The 14299-nt window shown below is 43.4% G+C and overlaps 1 protein-coding gene across 1 annotated transcript in view; it reads right to left on the bottom strand.

Moving 5' to 3' along the window:
• Positions 1-5045: 5045 nt before the first annotated feature.
• LOC125721947 (uncharacterized) overlaps positions 5046-14299 on the bottom strand; it is a 235463-nt gene continuing 226209 nt past the window's right edge. The window contains exon 2 of the mRNA XM_048998184.1: positions 5046-5587. The gene's annotated coding sequence lies outside the window, so the exon portion shown is untranslated. The remainder of the gene's footprint in view (positions 5588-14299) is intronic.

Here is a 14299-nt window from a genome sequence, read left to right on the forward strand (position 1 = left end):
TTAGCGAAACAGGGGAAGAATGAGGATAATGAGGGTACTCATTCATCCAAGAGGCGTAGGATTGATGAAGATGAGTTCATCTTTCCTATTGATGCACTGGAGCAGCTAAGTACCATGCCCAGGGCTCAGGAGATGGGTGTGGAGATGGGCTATCAGTCAGATGCACATAGCTACATTTCCCTGTAGATTCAGCACATAATTACACGAGACTTGTCATACATACTTAGGATAAGATAAAATTAGGATATGTTACCATGTAGTTCTATAGCATAAGGTACTATAAGGATAAGATTAAGATAGGATAAGGTTAAGATTGTATAGAATAAGATTAGATTAATTATAAATAAAGCAGTCCTCCTTAGAGGGGGGGTGGTGGAGGGAATATTTAAGAAATAAAAATAGGATTAATTAAGATAAGGTTAAGATAAGATTGTATAACATAGGATTAGATTAATTGTAAATAAAGCAGTCCTCCTTAGAGGGGGGGTGGTGGAGGGAATATTTAAGAAATAAAAATAGGATCAGTTAACATAAGGTTAAGATAAGATTGTATAACATAGGGCTACAGTGAAGAAATCAAAAATTTCAAGGCAGCATGAAGGTAACACACAATCAGGGATGTGCAATTTCTGAGGCATGTATTCAAAAAAAGTATTTTAATTGTGTTTTATGATTCATATTTGAATTAGTTCATGAAATAAAATGTTTTTTTCTACAGACTTTGATCAGTGTTTTTGTATTTTGTAAAATACGAGAAATACTGTATGCATGGTAATGTCAGGTGTACAAAATGTTTGTGCTAACAAAGGACACAGAGCCCCTAGAAGGGCACAGAGCCAGGCTGAGCACCACAGCGCTATCCAGCCCATGGCTGCCGATGGTCACATTCCACCAGAACCCCCCAACACTAACTCCCCAGGGAACTTCCAAGCAGCAGAGCAGATTCCAACAACCGAGGATCAAAGGAAAAGAAAAGATACTGGCAGGAAGAAGATGATCTTGTGGCCAAAGGTTAAAAATGTAGAAGTTTGGAGAACAAATGTGTTACAAATGAAATATTATTTGAAATGTGCTACAGCTTAATCATTCTATCATACATCTATCCATCCATTTTCCAAACCGCTAATCCTACTGGGTCGCGGGGGGTCCGGAGTCTATCCCGGAAGCAATGGGCACAAGGCAGGGAACAACCCAGGATGGGGGGGCCAGCCCATCGCAGGGCACACTCACACACCATTCACACCTACAGGTAATTTTTTAGCAACTCCAATTAGCCTCAGCATGTTTTTGGACTGTGGGGGGAAACCGGCGTACCCGGAGGAAACCCCACGACGACATGGGGAGAACATGCAAACTCCACACACATGTAACCCAGGCGGAGACTCAAACCTGGGTCCCAGAGGTGTGAGGCAACAGTGCTAACCACTGCACCACCATGCCGGCCCACAAATTTAAACAAATTCATTTTAAAAAACTTTAATCTCAGAGCCAATTGCCATGTGCCCACAAATATTTCAATTATTATTGTTTATGATTATAAATGCCGAATACATTCCTGGAGCCTTCGATTTAGCATACACAGTGCCCTCTACAGGATTCTGTCGAAACAGCATCTCAGAACCTCGTAACAATCCAGCATCGTAGCACTACAGCTATTTCGGATTCAGCCAACGAATAACGTTGCTAGTCAGCAGCCTTGTGCAAGCTACTGAAAATTACTAATTACCAATTACTGCATATAAAAGTAATTATAATAAGGGTGGGATTCGACCGTGTGTCTGCCTGGGGGGTCGCCGGCCAGGATCGCCAGCAGTTTGGACGTGTGGTTGGTGCGGCAATGTGCTGCATCAGCGTCTGCTCCCTCTGCCTGACCTGCCCAGTATAATTACATAATCAAGGAAAATAACAGTGGGCTAAAGGTTGCATAGTGATCACATTAACATCGCGTCGATGTTGAAATACATGGTGCAAACAAAAGTAGTGGAATTACACTGACGAGTTACTACCAACACTGCTAGGCAGCTAGGTTTGCTAATGCTAACGTTAGCAGCGCACCCATATGCTACTTCCTCTCGCAAGATAAGGCAGCGTTACTGTCACTGTGTAAATACAATGAGATCTCTTTGGAGCAAGCCTGTCGATACCATGTTAAGTGTAAAACCACAAGTAAAATACCTAGAAAAATAATAGAAATATAGATGGTGCTGAACCATGGTGAACAGTGGAGTCATAACAGAGGCTGTGCGTTGTGTTCAGTCACTTTTCACTGTAAATCACACATGGCTTCACAATCTTTTGTGTCTGCTCTGAATCCCTCAGGGCTGGAGTGAAAACTCCATTCACACTAACATGGTGCCAAGGGGTATTGGGTAGACATGATTCTATCCTTTTTGGAAGTAATTTGTTTTACTGATTTAAATAAGTTTTAAAAAATTTCAAAATATAAGGATAGCTCATTGTATCCAAAGGGATGTGCCAAGCTTGCAGTGTTGATGTGCTGCCACCTTCTGGAAAAATGATGAACTGATTTTCAGATTAAGAACATGTATGGTTTTCTGGTATCCGGTGAGAACCGTTCATGCTGCGAACCTATGCTTATGGGTTAGGGTTAAGCTTGGGTCTAGAGCTCAGGGTACTTCCAGGCTTGGAGGCCAAGGGTAAGGTCTCTCTTTCCCCATGTAAGCATTTAATGATGATCCAGCAGCAGGGCTTGGGTAAGTCACCACGAGTTGGGAGCCTCATTCCCCAGGTAAAGGATGAACGATGTCCATCCAGCCCGGGGATTCTGGTGAACCTCTCCTTACGCTGGAAGCCTCCTCCCTCAGGTAAGGGTTTAAGAATCTCGCGGTACTTCCATTGAGCCTTGGGGTTCTGGAGAAAAATCCCAGGGCCATCCAACTGTAGCAGTGTGGAATTTTGCGGGTAGGACTTGTTGATTATTTCCGGTAAGTGTGTGTGGGGACCCCTAGTGTGTGGAGGCGTCATTGGCGTTTCCCGGTCCGGTAACTCCCCTTCCACACCGCAGTGGTCTGCCGTGGTACGCTGGCATGCTGGCTGAGGTTCACACTTATTCTGTGTCTTGGTGGGAGGTTTTGCTGTTTTAATTAGCGTTAATCCTCTGCTTGATTTAAATGGCTAATGGTAATATTTTATATTGCAGTGTTTCTCTGGTGTCTGTGTTGCAGCTCCAGTGGTTGCAAGTTATTCTGGTGACTAGGCCTATAGCTACTTGTCAGTTGCTTTACTTGATGTGTTTTAATTGTAGTTACGGTTGTTGCCAGGATTACAGTTTCAGTTGCTCGTCAGCTTCAGTTTATGCCTCTTCCAGCAGGTTTGTCAGACAATAATAGTTTGAACCAGCACTGTGGCTGCTGTGTTTCCTACGTCAGTTTTTCTTTTCCGTCAGTCTTGTCTTGTCCTCGGTCGGTCCGATGTCGCCCAACAACTGCTGCTTGAAGCTCCTGATCCTCGGTGGGACATCGGCGATGTGCTGGGAGCCTTGGAACGCGCTAAGGATCGTCGCACCTTTTCCTGCATTTGGAGCTGTTTCATTCCCTAGTTTTGCGACTTAACAGACTTTGGGCCGCCCTTTCTTTCTGTTTGGGACTGATACAGAGGGACAGCCTGTATTCTGCTACTCATTGTTTGCACTCTTCATAGTTTTCAACACTCAGATTCTTGGTTAGATTGGGGTATTTTCTGGGAGACTGTGAGCAGTGGCTGCCTCGATTGATCTGGCTGACTAAGATTTGATTGGTCTGGGGTGGTGGTGTTCACACTTTCACCTTGTGCAGTATATTTGTGTGGGGATCAGTGTGGTGGAGCACAGGTGTGTGTGTGCGTGTGTGTGTGTGTGTGTGTATGTGTGTGTGTGTGTGTGTTAGTTTAAGGGACTCTATTCCCCCTTTTGATCAACTTCCCCGGACACCTGTCTCCTGCTTGAGTTTAGTCAGCCAGTGGCCAAAGGCTGGTTGCTGGTTTATTTTTTAAGGTTGTTGATGTTAAAGCGCTTGTCTTGTTTCTTTGTTTTATATTTTCAACAACCTGTTAATAGTACAAACACGTCTCTAGCTCCATTCGGTAAATGAACTTGTGTGCTCTTAATTTAGAGTAATTTTTCCTGTGGTGAAATTCCCCAGGTGGCATAGTCGTGTCCTTGTACTACTGACCGCTCTCTGCCACAAACACTTTACCCTAAACCTAAGCCTAATCCTAACCCTAACCATAGCCCCAAACGTCATGTCCTGCCATCTCCCTGACGTGGCTCTAATAAGCCATGCCTGCTGCTCGTTGGTCTCGCGTCTCGTTCCATCCCTCATGTTAAACACTCCCAGCTACTTCCAGTCTGTTCCCTTGTTAGAACATAAGAACATAAGAACTATACAAACGAGAGGAGGCCATTCGGCCCATCAAGCTCGCTTGGGGAGAACTAAACTAATAGCTCAGAGTCGTTAAAATCTTATCTAGCTCTGATTTAAAGGAACCCAAGGATTCAGCTTGCACTACATTATCAGGAAGGGTATTCCATACTCTGACTACACGCTGTGTAAAGAAGTGCTTCCTTAAATCCAGCTTGAAGTGTTCTCCCGCTAATTTCCACCTATGGCCACGAGTTCGTGTATTTAAACTAATGCTGAAGTAACTATTTGGTTGAACAGCATCCAAACCTGTTAGAATCTTATATACCTGGATCATGTCCCCCCTCAGTCTCCTTTGCTTGAGACTGAACAGATTTAGCTCAAGTAACCGTTCCTCGTATGACATTCCTCTAAGACCAGGAATCATTTTTGTGGCCCTACGCTGCACCTTTTCTAAGGCCACAATGTCCTTTTTAAGATATGGTGACCAAACCTGCACACAATATTCTAGGTGAGGTCTCACCAAGGAATTGTATAATCTTAGCATTACCTCCCTTGACTTAAACTCCACACACCTGGAGATATACCCCAACATCCTATTGGCCTTTTTTATTGCTTCCCCACACTGGCGAGAATGGGACATGGAAGCATCAACATACACACCAAGGTCTTTCTCTTGACTGCTACCTTTATTTCAGTGACACCCATGAAATACCTGTACTTTATATTTCTGCTCCCTAGATGGAGTACCTTACATTTATCGACGTTAAATTTCATCTGCCAGGTATCGGCCCAGTCACTAATTAAATCAAGATCCCGCTGTAGCTGCTGAGCCACTAATTCAGTATCTGCTACACCACCCACCTTGGTGTCATCTGCAAATTTCACCAGTTTACTGTATATATTGGTATCCATATCATTTATGTAAATTAGGAACAATAGTGGTCCTAAAATCGAACCCTGCGGTACCCCACTATGAACGCAAGCCCACTGTGACATTGTGCCTCTTATAACTACTCGCTGTTTCCTATCTGTTAACCAGTTATCAATCCAGGTCGCTACGGTACCTAAAATACCTGTCGCTTTGAGTTTAAGTAGGAGCCTCTTGTGGGGGACAACATCAAAAGCCTTTTGGAAATCTAAGTAGATGACATCATAGGCCTTCTTATCATCAACTTCCTGAGTAGCTTCCTCAAAAAACTCCAACAGATTTGTTAAACAGGATCTACCTCTCCTAAATCCATGCTGGCTATCCCGCAAAATGTTATTAGAGTCCAGGTAATCTACCATTTTCTCTTTGATTATAGCCTCCATAACTTTACCAGTTATACAAGTTAGACTGATTGGCCTATAGTTAGACAAATTACTTCTATCCCCTTTTTTAAAAATAGGCATTATGAAGGCGTGCTTCCAATCAGAAGGTACCACACCTTCAGATAAGGATTTTTGAAACAGTAAAGTTAAGGGTCGGCAAATAATATCCCTCATCTCTTTTAACACTATAGGTAAGATGCCATCAGGACCCTGGGATTTATTTATTTTGAGCTTAGCTAGGCTTTGCAAAACATCTGCTTCAGTTATATATATATTAGCTATAGACAATGCTGGATAGGTAATAACTGGTAAATTACTAAGGTCCTCAACAGTGAATACCCGTGCAAAACTATCATTGAACTCATTTACTATATCAATGTCGTTTACTATTATAAGACCCTTACTATCCTGCAGATTAGTAATTTCAGGTTTTAGAGCTCTTTTAGAGTTAAAATACTGGAAGAAACTTTTAACGTCATCCTTAGCTTCCAATGCAACCATCCTTTCGACATTTCTTTTAGCTCGTCTAATATCATTTTTTAACTCAGTCTGTAGACTTAGATATTCCTGCTTAATTCTGTCATCGTCAGTTATTTTCCATTGCTGGAACAAAGCCCTTTTCCTCCTTACTTTATGCTTTATTTCCCTAGTAAACCACCTAGGTTGCAATTTCCTAGATTTATTCTTGCTGGAAACAGGTATGAAGTCCTCTTGCACTTGCAATAATGTGCTTTTAAAAAATTCCCAGGCCTCTTCAACAGTTTTGTTATTTAACTCCATCCAGTTCACAGTTTCTAGTTTTAGTCTCATACACTTAAAGTCAGCCTTCCTAACATTATATATTTTTGATTTGGACTTAGCTCTTCGAACACTAAACTTAACCTCAAATTTGACCATGTTATGATCGCTACTGTCAAGTGGTTCTAAAACGTCTAATTTACCAATCCTGTCCTGGTTATTAGAGAGAACAAGATCAAGAATGGCATCTCCCCTGGTAGGGGTGTTAACAAACTGAGTAAAAAAACAATCCTGTACTAATTCCACCATCTCCAGTTCATTTTCTGAAGAGCCAGTGACAATGTCCCACTGCATTCCTGGTAGATTAAAATCACCCATAACTACCACATCATTTTTATTGCTCATAGTCCTAATATCACTGTATAACAATCTGCTTTCCTCAGCAGCTATATTAGGTGTTCTGTAACAAACACCGACAATTAGGCTATTTGAGTTTTTAGCATCTAATTTTACCCATATTGCTTCCGTAGTTTTATTTATATCAGTAAGTTCCCTTGCCTGCAAGTTTTCCTTTACATATACTGCAACACCACCTCCCTTTTTTCCTATACGATCCTTACGGAACAACGTGTAACCATCCATATTATATTCTTGTCCATCCTTTTCACTCAACCACGTTTCAGTTACTCCTATAATATCATAAGAGTCCGATGAGATAAAAGCCTCTAAATCATGAATTTTATTCCTAATACTTCTGGCGTTTAAATACAGACAACAAAGGGTAGGCCTATTACGGTGCCCACTTACAATATGATTATTTGGGGCTTTCCGTTTCCCCCCACTGACATAGTTAACTAACCTCCCTGCCCCCCCAGTCCCTAGTTTAAACATTCCTCAACTACTCTACACATACGCCTCCCCAATACACTGGTTCCCCTCTGGTTCAGGTGCAACCCATCCGGCTTGAACAGGTCCCACCTGTTCCAGAAGGTCCTCCAATGCCCCATAAACCTAAACCCCTCTTTCCTACACCATCCTTTTAGCCACGCATTTAATTTCCTTATCTCAGCTAACTTAGCCTGACTTGCACGTGGCACGGGGAGTATTTCGGAGAATACCACCGTGGACGTTCTGCTTCTAAGCTTATCGGCAACTTCTATAAATTTATCCTGCAGAACAGCCCTTCTACCCTTGCCTATGTCGTTGGTGCCAACATGCACCACGACAACTGGATCCACCCCAGCTGGGGCCAAAAGCTTATCCACACGATCTGGAAGGTCTCCTACCTGGGCACCAGGCAGGCAAGACACCGTACGGGACCCTCTATCACGCGTGCACACATAACTGTCTACTCCCCTAATAATGGAATCCCCCACTACCACAACCTCCCTCTTCCTGGGGGGAGGGGGCTCCTCAGTGCCCAAGGGCCCACCTGCCTCCCCAGTCCGTTCCGGCTCTAAAGCTGGAAGAACCTGAAACCTGTTCGACACAGTCACCTCAGGTGATGCCGCCTCTGCAACGTGTGTAAGCCCTTTCCTGCGTCTACGACCTACGGTCACCCAGCTCTCTCGACCTCTCTGCTCATCATTCTCCCCCCTCCCGGCTAGTGGCGTACACACCTTCTCCCTAAAAGGCGTATTAACTTGCTCCTCTAACTCACTGTTGCATTGGATGAGAGCCAGTTGCTCCTCAAGGTCAAAATGCGCTCAGCAGCAGAAATTCTCCATCCTAGATGAGCCTGCAAAGTTCTGTAGAAGTTAAATATACTTTAGTCAAATGAGAGACTAACCTGCTGTCCGGCAGGGGAAGCTTCAACAAGGCCTTCATTCATGACAGCTCCACTTGGCTTTTTGACGAGTCCCCATTTAGATGCAGCACCTCAGAGACTGAAGAGCAGGATGAAAGCTGTAAGTACAGTTTGCTGTGAATTGTGTCTGTGTTTAAATCTAATAACGGATGAGACAATTTACTTAAAGCATGATATAGTTCATATTGCTCTTCAGGCTTCGTGATAAAATATTAAAATTATGGAGTACAAAGTTGTAAATGCAAATAAAACAATGCAGAGCGGCAGGGCGCCTGGCCCAGAGGGTCTTCACATAGAATTCTACAAAGGCTATTTTTTCCTGTTAGATTAACAGCTTTGGTTGTCTTGCCCTTTAAAGAAATTCTCTCAAGAAAGAAGTTGCCTCTTACCATGTCACAAGCAATTAGTTTCACCCAAAAAGGAGGAGGACCCCTCTCTGCTCCCCGTGTTAGTAGGTTCTCCCCGACTCCTCCTGCTTATTCCTTCCTCCCTCCCTCCTATTTGTGCTCTCCTCCTCCTCTTGGGTTCTATTCATGTCTTTTGGTTCAGCAATAAAACCCACAAGGCTGCCCTTGGATTGTCCCTCTTCCCATCGTGACATATTATGTATTACATGATTATGAAGTGATTTGATTATTATACAATAGTCAATTAACCACTTTGTTTCTTCAACTTGTCTTTCTTCTGAATCATCAGATATATGTCGTAGCTGGTAATTTGTTACACTCTGCTGTCAGTGCCAGTGTAGCCTAGATACAACCAGTCGTATGTTTCGGTCATGCTGATGTTTGAACAATTTTAGGAACATATTTTCATAATGTTTTCTCATATATGTGGTGTGATAATTGGGCATGACCCCACTGTTGCTGTGCTTGGTGCTCCTGTCATGATCTGTAATCTCTTATTTTTTCATGTCTCCTCCCACTCATGCCAGCAGAGGGCGCTGCTGGCACTTTGTAACCCTCCTAATTCTCCTGTATCCCATTATAGTTCTCCATCCTAACCCTGTACCCCTGTTTTGTTGCTGATTAGTGTGCTGTGTATAAATATGCCTGCCCTCACTGCGTTCCCCAGCTCAGTCATTGCTGTTCCATGTGTAGTCTGTGTTTCCTTAAAGCCCACCGAGCTACACACTGCCCCTAAATTTAAATTTATATGTAACCTGTGTGTGTATGTGTTATCTAGATTTGCCCTGTATGTAAATCTAATCCAGGCCTTGATCCTACACCTACTATAATTATAAGTACCTCACTATGCCTATATCTAACACTGCTATTCATCACCAGTGTTACATGTCAGGGCTTCGCTGCAATAGATCCCTCAGTGCTGCAGGTTATTACTGTGACTTTGCACACACACACGTTGCTGCTTCCTCAGCCAGTGTCACATATACTTTATTACACACAGACCTCAGTAATCTCTGCTACACTCACACCTGCTCACTTTACATCCATGGTTAAATTCTCCTAATGGAATCTATCTTAATGTCTTTATTCTATTTCACTTTAATTTTTTACCATATTATTCATTGTATTGTTCTTTCGATTTTATTTTTATTTTATTATTGCTAATACACCGGATCTGAGTGCCTCATTTTGTTCCCTTCATGTAGAACACGTTTTGTAATGACAATAAAACATCCTTATCCTCATCTAAATCACACTGTCTAACTACTAACCTGTTTAAATAATATAATTGGATTTCAAAGGTTAATAGTCACTCAATTACCCCCTCAGCCCAACAGTACCACAAACACCCAACATGCACGGAAATGTTCTCCTAAGTTGTTTTCCCTGCCTGGAACAATACCACAGCAGTCACATGGAGTAATGTTTCAAAACTTTTCGGAAACCTTGCATTGAAACTTGAGGTCTTTAGGAGGGATCAGTCCTGGGTGGTAAAGTTGCCATCACAAAGGTTTTTGATTAAGGGATTCATGATGCCAGGTAGCCATCTTTCACAAGCTGGTGGGCTGTGCCACTGATGCCTTTGCTTTGGTTTTATATGTCTGTCCTGGTTTGTGTTCTTGCCACTTCAGGTTCCCTGGTTTTGGTCTACATTCCTCGGTCCTCTGCTGTGGAGTCTACCTTCTGCTTCACCTCATTCTGGAGTCGCCCATCCAGTCAGCGGCCCATGTCCCCCTGGTTCCCTGTTTCCTGAGGTTAGTCTGCTAGTCTCCGGGGCCAGGGGGCAGAACGTTTTGAGACGTTTTGTCACGATGTTTTGAGAGGTTTGAGGAGCTGAAGGACCTCCTCTGCTACTTTCACATCATCATCAGACAAGGTGACAATGTCCTCTGATATTTTTTTTCAGTGTCTTTTCTGTCAGTGCAGAGTATACTGCTGCCTGCTGCTCAAGATAGCGCTCCAACATGTCATATGTGGAATTCCATCTTGTAGTGACGTCGTGTATGAGCTTGTGGGCAGGTAGCTGTAGCATTTCTTGCTTTGTTTTAAGGACATGAGCTGCTGTTGTACTTCTGTGGAAAAAAGAAACCACCTTCCTAATCCTCCCAAGAAGGCGATCCATCTGGTTAACTGAGATTCCTCTTTGGCATGCTAAATTTATCACATGTGCAAAGCAAGATATCTGTGGCCCTAGTCCAGCTTCTGTCACTGCATTTACTTGGTTTCTGGCATTATCTGTGGTGACTGGGATATTGCTATATGCATTGTGTCTCTTTAACTTCCACTCAGCTACTGCTTCTATCAGGATTTGCGCTAGATTTGTGCTTGTGTGAGTCTCATAGAGGGGGCGTGTCTGTAGCACCGGACTTTGCATCTCCCATCCCGCTGTTATATAATGGGCAGTCACAGTCACGTAGCTTTCGGTAGCCCTTGATGTCCACCCGTCTGTGGTGATCGAAATAGAGGATGCATCTGATAAGTCTGCGACGATTTTGCTTTTTTCCTGTTCGTAAAGTTCAGGCATGACCTTCATGCTGAAATGTGTGCGCGAGGGTATTTCGTACCGTGGCTCAAGCACTTTTAGGAGGTTTTTAAAACCCTTGTTTTCAACAACAGAGTATGGCCTCATGTCTGCCGCGATAAACATCCCGATAGATTTGGTAATAGCTTTAGCCCACTCTGATTCTGGTGCAAAGTGCTGCTTAAATGCAGCGGTGAGCAGCTGTTGCTGTGGTTGCATCCTGTCTGCACACCGGGGTGATGTCACTTCAGATGCGTGGCCATACTCGATGTATTGCCACTTTCATACGGCTTTCTCGTGCCACAGTGTCTACACACTGTAACTGTTTTGTCCACCACCCTTCTTCCGTCATCATTATATTTTACAGGAAAGCTAAAATGCTCCCATACAAAAGATTTGAATGACGCGGGAGGCTTTTCGAGTTCCTCTGTTCCGCCGCTAGCCATCGTTGTTGACTGAGTCACATGTTCCGCTGACGTAAACACGACTTCTGTGTAATTAATTATTTATTATTTAAGCAATATCAGCAGAAAACACTGTTTTATCTGCGGTTATTTTTTTTTTATTTATCTAAAAGTTTAAAAAACGAGTTAATCCGCGGATCACGTGCGTTCCGAACCGTGGGTTGTAATCCGTACGGATCACGGATCAACCGCGATCCGTTGCACCCCTAGCTATTTTGTTTTGCAAGTGTGTGTTGGACTCTGTTTATTTGGTCAGGAGTGAGTGTTTGTCTTTTGGTTTCCTTTTCTTTTGCACTTAGTTGAGATTAGCTGTGGGTCGCACTTGATAGTTGGGGATTTTGTTTGTTATTTTGGCTGTGGTCACTCCCAAAGTCTTTTGCACCGGGTTATTTGTTCAGTGTCAGTATTATACATGAAAAAAAATGAAAATACAAAAAATATCCCTTTGTCCACTGGTGTTCCCTTCTTGCCCTCACCCCGTTTGTCCCTTTATCCCATTCCCCTTTCCCGTGAATACTGTTACACTCCAACCCTAGACAGGATATCAAAACAGCATCTTACCTATAGTTTTAAAAGAGATGAGGGATATTAATCATTGACCTTTATCTTTGCTATTTCAGAAATCCGTATCTGCTACCTTGTGACTGGAAGTATACACTGTAAAAAAAGGCAAAATTTGTCACAGTTTTAAACGATTTTATATCAGCCAATTTGACTACAGTATAATTATTTTTTTCCTCTTATGTTAAATGACAGAAAAGTTTTTATCAAAACTACATTGCATAACTGGCATCGTAGTACTGATTAGCACCGATTCAGACATCCCGATGAACAAATATGAAGTTCATTTAAACTGTGGTACCTTAAATCCGTCAAGTTACCTCGATAAGCCAGTAACCCTGATTCGTAGTATAGGCCACTGATCACAAGCACTCTGTGTAAACGTATTGTTTAACCGGCGCTGTTGCATTACCAGGGTGAGAGGTTGACTTGCTGGTTAGCTATAAAAACAGACGTTAGTGCAACTCCACGTTAATGGTGCGGTCATCATGGCTTATAAATGCTTATTATCGTTCATCATTGTTTGTGTCAGTAACGATAACATAAACAAGGGTAGGCACCAGGAGAACATCATTGGCTCTTGCATCGATTACTTTTCCCGTAACACCCTTTAGATTGTTTCCCTGAAGGGCAGCAAACCGACAATTTCGGTGTGATTGAGCTGATCACGTGTGCATGGGGAGGGAATGCGGACCACATGACCTTCCCGGCGAGCTCAGCACATCCAGCATCGCTTCGCAAATACAATCAAAATGTTTTATCTTTATTCACACTTTCTATCTTTATTCATTATCTCTACGATCTCACTGCTGGACGAATGCCTGGCATTCAGAGCATTCTTTATTAGCCATTTGCCTTTGGATGCAGTTTATTTGCATGCCCCAAAGCTTCCAGGCATCAGTAATTGCTTCCCACGTTACTCCGGTCCTGGGGTCTTCTGTAACTGCCCTTTGGGAATATATATATTCAGCATATGCTTTTGTCCGAAGTGAGGAGAGTTTGGGGTCAGAGCACTTGGGTCTAAGGGACTTGCTCAAGGGCTTAACAATGTTACGATTACTCTGCCATGGGAGACCAACAACCAAACTGGCAGAGATGGCCAACCTGCTGAGCTCCACACCCGCTGGCGATCTCCTTTTCCTGTCTGCTGCAGTCTCCATGGACCTGAGTCCAGAGAAGCACTCTGAACTTGATGACATCCGGCTGAGGAAAGGAGCCCTTCTGCTGGAGATCCAGAGGCTGCGGGAGGCGCTGAGAGAGGCCCTCATGGAAGTGGAGGGCCTTGAATCCAGCACCAAACGCAGCCAAATCTTAGAAAAGAATAGGCATGTCGCCATGGGAAGAAAGAAATTCAACATGGACCCTAAGAAGGGTATCCTGTTCATGGTACAAAACAATCTTCTCCGGCACACGTCTGAGGACATCGCCCAGCTCCTATACAAGGGAGAGGGGCTGAACAAAACAGCCATTGGGGATTACCTGGGTGAGAGAGACGACTTCAATATCCAAGTCCTCCAAACATTTCTTGGGCTTCATGAATTCGCAGGGTTCAACCTGGTACAGGCTCTCAGGCAGTTCCTCTGGAGTTTCCGTCTGCCAGGAGAAGCACAAAAGATTGACAGGATGATGGAGGCCTTTGCGCAGAGGTACTGTCAATGTAATCCTGGAGTCTTCCAAAACATTGACACCTGCTATGTACTTTCATTTTCAATAATCATGCTAAACACTAGCCTTCATAATCCAAATGTGTGAGACAAGCCCAGTGTGGACAGGTTCATCTCCATGAATCGAGGAATCAATGATGGAGGCAACCTGCCAGATGATCTCCTCCGAAATCTTTATAAGAGCATAAAGAATGAGCCATTCAAGATTCCTGAAGACAATGGGAACAATGCCTTCTTCAACCCTGACAGAGAGGGTTGGCTCTTCAAAATGGGAGGAGGACGGGTGAAAACATGGAAAAGGCGGTGGTTCATCCTGATGGATAACTGCCTTTACTACTTTAAACATACTACGGATAAGAAACCCAGGGTGATCATTCCGCTGGAGAATCTGAGCATCCGTGAGGTGAAGGATCTCAGGAAGCCTAACTGCTTTGAACTGTACATCCCTAACAACAGCAGACAGCT

This window comes from Brienomyrus brachyistius, unplaced genomic scaffold (genome assembly GCF_023856365.1).
Source record: "Brienomyrus brachyistius isolate T26 unplaced genomic scaffold, BBRACH_0.4 scaffold36, whole genome shotgun sequence".
Lineage (NCBI taxonomy): Eukaryota > Metazoa > Chordata > Actinopteri > Osteoglossiformes > Mormyridae > Brienomyrus > Brienomyrus brachyistius.